Consider the following 6,970-nt stretch of genomic DNA (forward strand, 5'->3'; position numbering starts at 1 on the left):
ACTCCATGTGAAAAAAAGTTATTTCCAGTCTCTGGATGGAATTGTTTGGAGACATTTTTTCCTGGTATGTATCCCATTCTCAGTACTGTAGCCTTTAAAAGGAAGACACAGACTGGAAAGACAGGCCCAGAATGTGTCCTGGACATTAGTCCTGCATGTGTTGGATGGGAATGCTAGAAAGTGACTTTACCATGACAGAGCTCTGCCATGGGTCTTAAGAGGAGTGATTAGCAGCAAAGAAGTCTGTGTTGCTCTAATTGCCAGATGCATCTTTTGGGGATGCATTTTTGCATCCCCAAAAGATGCAAATTACACTGTAACAGGATAACCATCCCCATCACGGTCCTCTACAACTGGGACCCTGCTGAGCAGGGAATGTTAGTAGTGGTCAGAGAGGAATTTTTTCCCTGCATCCACCCCAATAGGAGGATTTGTGGTGACACTGTCAGACTCAGCAGCAGACTGCTGGTGTGTTTGATGCAGCCAAGCTTGGCCAGGGTAAGAAAATGCTTTAAGCCCTGCTTGGCCTGACTTTTGGAATCAGAAAGTAGTGGTTTCTTGTTAGTTCCTTGAGAAGCTCATCACAGCATTGGGCTCTGCCCTGTCTGAAATGGTTTGATTTTTTTGGAGGAGTTAAACCACACTTGGATCCCCACATAAGACTCCCATTGCCTTTCAGCTCAGCAATGAGTCCTGCAGTGAATGTTGAGTGCTCTGCTCTGACTGTGCAATGTTAACTGGAATCAAGACCACATCTCTGGCTTCCACCAGATCCCAGCTATCCAACCAGAACAAAATGTCCCACCAGCACCTTCTCTAAGCCTCTCTATATGTCCTTCTCTCTCCCACACCAGCTTTTCCAGCCTCTCTCACAACAGCATGTGGCTGCTCCATCAGTTCTACCTCCTAGGAACCAGCCACTTTCTCACGCAGAGAAAGCTGCAGCTTTGACATACAGTCAGCTCATCAACTCTGTTTGCTGTCACTCACTGCTTCAATTTTTGTGCATGTGATTCTATTCACTGAACTCCCACCTAAAAGAAAGATTTTAATGTGCCTAAACATCTACTCCCTTTACTCCTCTCAAAGACATTTCCTTCTCCTAGCAATTGATTTCCAGAAAAGCAGATATTAAGGAGCTGTTTCTTACAAGCTGGCAGCAGTTTGAGTATCCTCTAGTGGCACAAAATGGGATTTCAGTCACTAAACCTTGGATGTCTGTAAGATCTCCCACCCTTCCCATGCCAGCAAATATCCTCCCTTCCCTGAATCTGCTTTGCTGTGCTCCCTAGCATTCCCCACCACCCCAAATTCGGGATAACTTCAGCTGTGGTAGCCAAAAGAAAAAAAAGCCTTTTGACATCAGGTGTGTTAAGACACAAAGGCTCTCTGCTCTCTTGCTCTGTAGAAGCCTCAGCCACAGTTGTGTTTGAGACTTTTAACAAGAATGTTTGTGTTCAAACAGCTGTGTGAGCATGGGATCAAAGACTTGTCTCACACCATAACAAAGGCATTTGCCGCTGCTGCCACTGCCCCGGGGAAAAGAGACAGCTCCATGGTGGCACCAGTGTCAGAGCATGGCTTCAGTCACAGATTTAGAGAATCACAGAATCAGCCAAGTTAGAAAAGACCTTGAAGATCATCATCTCCAACCTATGACCTAACACCACCTTATCAACTAAACCATGGCACAAGTGCCACATCCAGCCTTTTTTAAACACCTGGTCCATGGAGTCATCCCATCCTTCACTGATAAGGGGAGCAAAGACTGTGGTGAAAAGAAGCAGAAGAGCACCTGCTGCCAAATCTCTAAGCTACACACATCTATAAGATGGCATTCATACCTAATAATGAAAATAGCTGACAGTATAACAGTACTGCCATTATTTTATTGTATTTTAGTACATACCTCCAAGATTAACAGTAATTTAAAATTCTATGATGTCATGTGATAGAATACTTTAAAAAAAAAAAGGATTTTTTCGATTTCTTTCAGTAAACTTTAAATGGCACTGCTCTGCCATGAGAAACTTGGTGACAAATCATGCTGGAACAGCTCTTGGCCCTCTGCAGTTCTGTGCACTTCACACATGGGGAACAGTCCTGCATTTCCTTGTCCACAGAGAGCTTTCAGTCATCCAAAGGCATCTGATTTAGTATTGGCAAAGTCAGCTCTGTAATAACCCAGGTTCCAGAGGCTGAGTGGAAAAGGAGAACATTTCTTTAGCTCTTTTTTTGGTGTAATCCTGTAACCTTTAAATTGGAACAGCACCTCTGCTATTGAATTCAACAGGAGATTTCATACAGTTTTTTTATGAGACTCATTATCTGGGGAGTACATCTGCCATCAACTTTAAAGCCAGAAAAGATTGCTATGATCATGCATTGTACTTAGAAAAGGGAGCAGTGGAATCTTAACCTACTGGCAGAGCAGCTCACTAAGGCAGCTAGCACTTCTCCCAGCCTTGCACCTTCCCTGTCCTCTAAACATGCAGGTTAGTATCCACAAGTTAAAATCCACTCTTCACTGTGTCAAACCTAGCTGGATGGCACGGCCCAGGGAGTGGTGCTGAATGGAGCTATATCCAGGTGGTGGTCAGTACATCCAGAGGTGTTCTCAGGGCTCAGTGTTGGGGCCAGTTCTCTTTAAATGACAACCTGGACAAGGGGATTGAGTGCACCCTCAGTCATTTCTCAGATGACACCCAGCTGGGTGGGAGTGTGGATGTGGAGCACCAGGAGGGGCTGAGGGAGCTGGGGGTGTTTAGCCTGGAGAAAAGGAGGATCGGGAGAGACCTTGTGGCTCTGCACAATTCCTGACAGGAGGGGACAGCTGCAGGGGGGGTGCCAGGCTCTGCTCCCAGGGAACAAGGGACCGAATGAGAGGAAACGGCCTCAAGTTGTGCCAGGGGAGGGTCAGGTTGGACACCAGGAGAAATTTCTTCATGGAAAGGGTGCTCAGGCACTGGAATGGGCTGCCCAGGGAGTACAGGGACTCCCCATCCTTGGAGATGTTCAAGAAATGACTGGACATGGCACTCAGTGCTCTGGGCTGGGTGACAAGGTGGTGTTTGGTCACAGGTTGGACTCGATGATCCTAAAGGTCTTTTCCAACCTGAATTATTCTGTTATTCAATGATTCTATGATTCTAAGGTACCCTAATGGAATAACCTTGGCAGGCCAACACCCCACACTTCCATCAGCAAAGGAAGAGAGAAAAATCTAGAGACTGTCCTAGAGGCAGAGTGTGGAGGGGCAAGTATTCACACACCTGAAGCAGCGCTGCAGAAGGAAAGGAAAAAAAAAAAAAGAAAAGAAAAAAAAGCAGGCATTGGAACAGCTTATTCCTGAATGGATCCCGCGCCCTCTGCTGGAGCACTGTGCTCATCCCAGCCCAGCCAGGGAGGAGAGAACGAAATACAGGTGTGCCATGGCAAGGTCAGAGATGGGAACAGGCAGGGGCCAGTTAGGAGGGAGAAAGCTCAAAGGATATAATGCAATGTAAAGGCTGAGGGGAATGAGGGGAAATGAGGGAGAAATGAGGGGAAATGGGGGGAAAAGGAAGCACTACACAATAAGTGATGAGGGGAGGAACTTGCTCCCTACAGGGTACCCGGAGGGGGATGGACAAACAAAGGGATTTGGGGCTGTCTCAGCTCACTTCACAGCAAAGACCAGACCCCAAAATTTGGACACTACAGCAGAGGGGAATTTGGAATGTCAGGTTTACTAAAACATCATCAGAAATCTCAGGCATGCATGAGATGTTTTCTGCAAGCACAGGTGAAATCAGCGATATAGATGAAGGGCACTGCCTGCACAACCTCTAGGGAGGGCTCCACCTCCACCTGTGCTGCTCAACTGACTGCACCCAATTTCCTAGGAAGTTCCATTATGTCCTTTGATGTCCCAACAACAATACTGTGCAGCAGACGTAAGACAAGCTATCCTTGCAAACTTCTCCAGGTCTCTGGCTTCGGGGATACTCAGAGGAGGGGCAGATCAGTAGATGCTGGAATGTCCACTTCTGAGAATGCACAGGTATCACTGAGACTCAGCCCTTTACAGCACAGTGTATTTGTACCTCTGACACCTGGGGCTGCCCCCAGTCTGGAACTGCAGCTTGGTCAGGGATGTGGGTGGATGAAAAGCCCTGGGAGCTTTTTTCCCGCCCTCTATGATACCTAGGTTTGATTCCTATGTGGACATTTAAAGGAATGGCAGGACTGTGTGGGGTGTGCAGAGCAATCAGAAGTCACAAAGTGAGCAGCTGCAGGAGGCAAACAGCACCTGGTTGATTTGGAAGGAGCTATAGCTACACATGGCTCCATAACAAGTTTAGGATAGGAAGTGACTTCCTGAAACACAGTATCAAAACCTACTGGAAAGGGTGATTTTTTCCAGTAATAAACAAGGAAATGATTTCTCTATGAGTATGCAAATTGCTACTCAGCAAATGGCCTGGGCTATAGGGAGCTGTTAATGTGCACAAAATCGATACCCAGACAGTTTGTCTGCTCCACTCAAAGGCAAACACAGCAGCCACACTGGCTTGGATTTGTCTGGGGTATGGAACATAATTTCCCCCTTTGGAAATAGAGAGTGCTGTGCAGACCTGATGGTTTCACCAAGAACCTCAACACTTCACACAGATTTGACCAGCTTACAAAGAGAAATAGACACAGGGTTGTCACATTTCTCTGGTGAGAACATGACCTCTTCCTTATTCATGAGCTTCAGACTCTCACTCTTTGTGACTACTTGCTCCTTTTCCAGGAGTGGATGTCTGCTGCCTGCAATAAATTTGAAAATTAGGGATGAACTCTACACAGTGCAGCCAATGTCCATTGAGTTATGGTTCAAGACTCTTTAAGGGTCTGTGGACAAGTTTTAAGGAGTCCATAAAGGTCACAAAGGAAAAATAATGGGTTGTCAGCAAGCTGGTATTTACTGTACTGCTATTCTCATCCTCAGCAACAATATGTAGAGTATCTGTAAATAAAAGATTGGGAAGCAGTTATTTTACTCCATCAGAGCTTGGGAAAAGTCAGATCTAGATCTCTCCAAAGGGTCAAAGCTATATAACACCAGTTAATACCATTAAACTGTAGAAGTTGAACTGATTTTGATCTAGACATAAATGTCCTGTTTCTGCCAAATTTCTGTATTAATACTAAAGTCTGAAGAATGACCACAAGCAGATCACCTAAACCTAGAAGCTCATTGTTTCCCATTTTTAACCATTCCAGGATCTTCTCTTTTGATCCCATGACTGGACATTTCACTCTAAAACCTTCTGACCTAAACAAGGATACTCACCATTACCACTGTGCTTGTTTATCTCTTCAAAGAAATCAGTGTCCTAAAGCAAAACCTTCCATAACAGAAATTATGGTGACTTTTATGAAGGACATTTTTTGTATTTATCAGTTATTCATTGATTCAATTCCTTGTTATACAATTAATTGTCCTCCTACAGAAGTTAAATTTACCAGACTGCAATACCTTAGGTACACCTAAGGTAAATGTTTTAAAGAAAGTCACCACCACCTTTGTTATTTTGCAGACTGCAGGCAACAATGGAGGGTTAAGTGAATGAAGTGTTGTACGTAATTCCACAATTTCCCTTGAAAGCCATGAGTGAATATCACTCAGTTCTGATGATCTGTCAGCATTCAATCTGTCTGCAACACAGTTTCTGCCTCAGTTATTCAACAGAAGAGATGCTACTCTGTCCTTGATTTCATTTCTTCTAATTCAATGACTCCCCAAATTGTATTATCTACTGGGATCGCTAATTCACTTCTAGGAAAATCATTTTAACAGACCAATTATGACAGCAAATTCAAATGCTGTACTCAAAATTAATAAATTTATACTCCTTGCTGCTCCTTCTTCCTGACACTTCCTTTATACCTGTATTGCCACAAATGCAGTTTAATACTCTGTGGGCCCTTATGACAGATGCAGCTCAACTGGCCAGCCTTGCACAGCTTATGCCTTCATAATTAACCCTCTAAAAACCTTCTCCCAAACTTACCCTAAGCCGGAATGGTTTAAAAAACCCTCTTTATCTTATCTGCAGTAAGACAAACTGAAGAGGGTGCCACAAAATTTAACATCATGCAAGGGACTGAAAAAATGTAGGACAGATTCCTGGGGCTCACAGACACTGCTCTGGAGTGGCCTCACCTTTTGCTGGGGCTCCCTAAATCCCAGATTTCAGAAGGAAGCCATGAAATGAGTATTTACAAGAGTGGAGGTCAGGGCTGTGCTTGCAGCCTGACCAGAAATGCCTTTATCTCCAACACCCATTTACAGTTCTGATGAATGATCCCTTGCAGCAGCCTGAGGCAGGTGAGATGACCACTCCTCCCTTCAGATCCTTGCTACCTGCTAGATAAAAAAGACATTTTCATAGGAAAAAAAAATTTAATAGAAGTATTTTATGTTTTACTTAATAAATACAAAAGGGGGAGAGGTGGTGGTGATAGGGAGATAAAGGGGTTTGCATCCTTGTAACCCAAATCTGATTAATTTTTTGGGGTGAAAAGATGATTTATGTGATATTGCCTGGACATTATACATCTACCTGTAGTTGTGAGCAATCTCAATTCTACACACGTTACTGCAGGTTTGGAACACTGCTGGTGCAGGCTGGCAGTGATGGGGTCTCTAATGATGGGATCAAAAACACAGCTCCTTGGCAGCATTTGTGCCACTCACTTTAGTGCAGTGGGGTTTGGGACAGCAACTTCCCTCCAGAGGGGAGAGAAGAATCATCTGGGCTGGATGAAGAAGGGAAAGAGATGAAGTAAGCAAGTGTAGTTTAAAATGTGGCAGCTGAGAGAACAAAAGACTTTGTAAAACAAGCAAAATATGTGAATTAACTCAAATGTGCAAATGTGTCCAAAGCAGTGAGGGCTTTGGGTGAGGGAGCAGACAAGCACATGTATTTGATGCTGCCAC

This window comes from Passer montanus, unplaced genomic scaffold, assembly GCF_014805655.1.
Source record: "Passer montanus isolate IOZ18808 unplaced genomic scaffold, ASM1480565v1 scaffold106, whole genome shotgun sequence".
NCBI classification, from domain to species: Eukaryota; Metazoa; Chordata; class Aves; order Passeriformes; family Passeridae; genus Passer; species Passer montanus.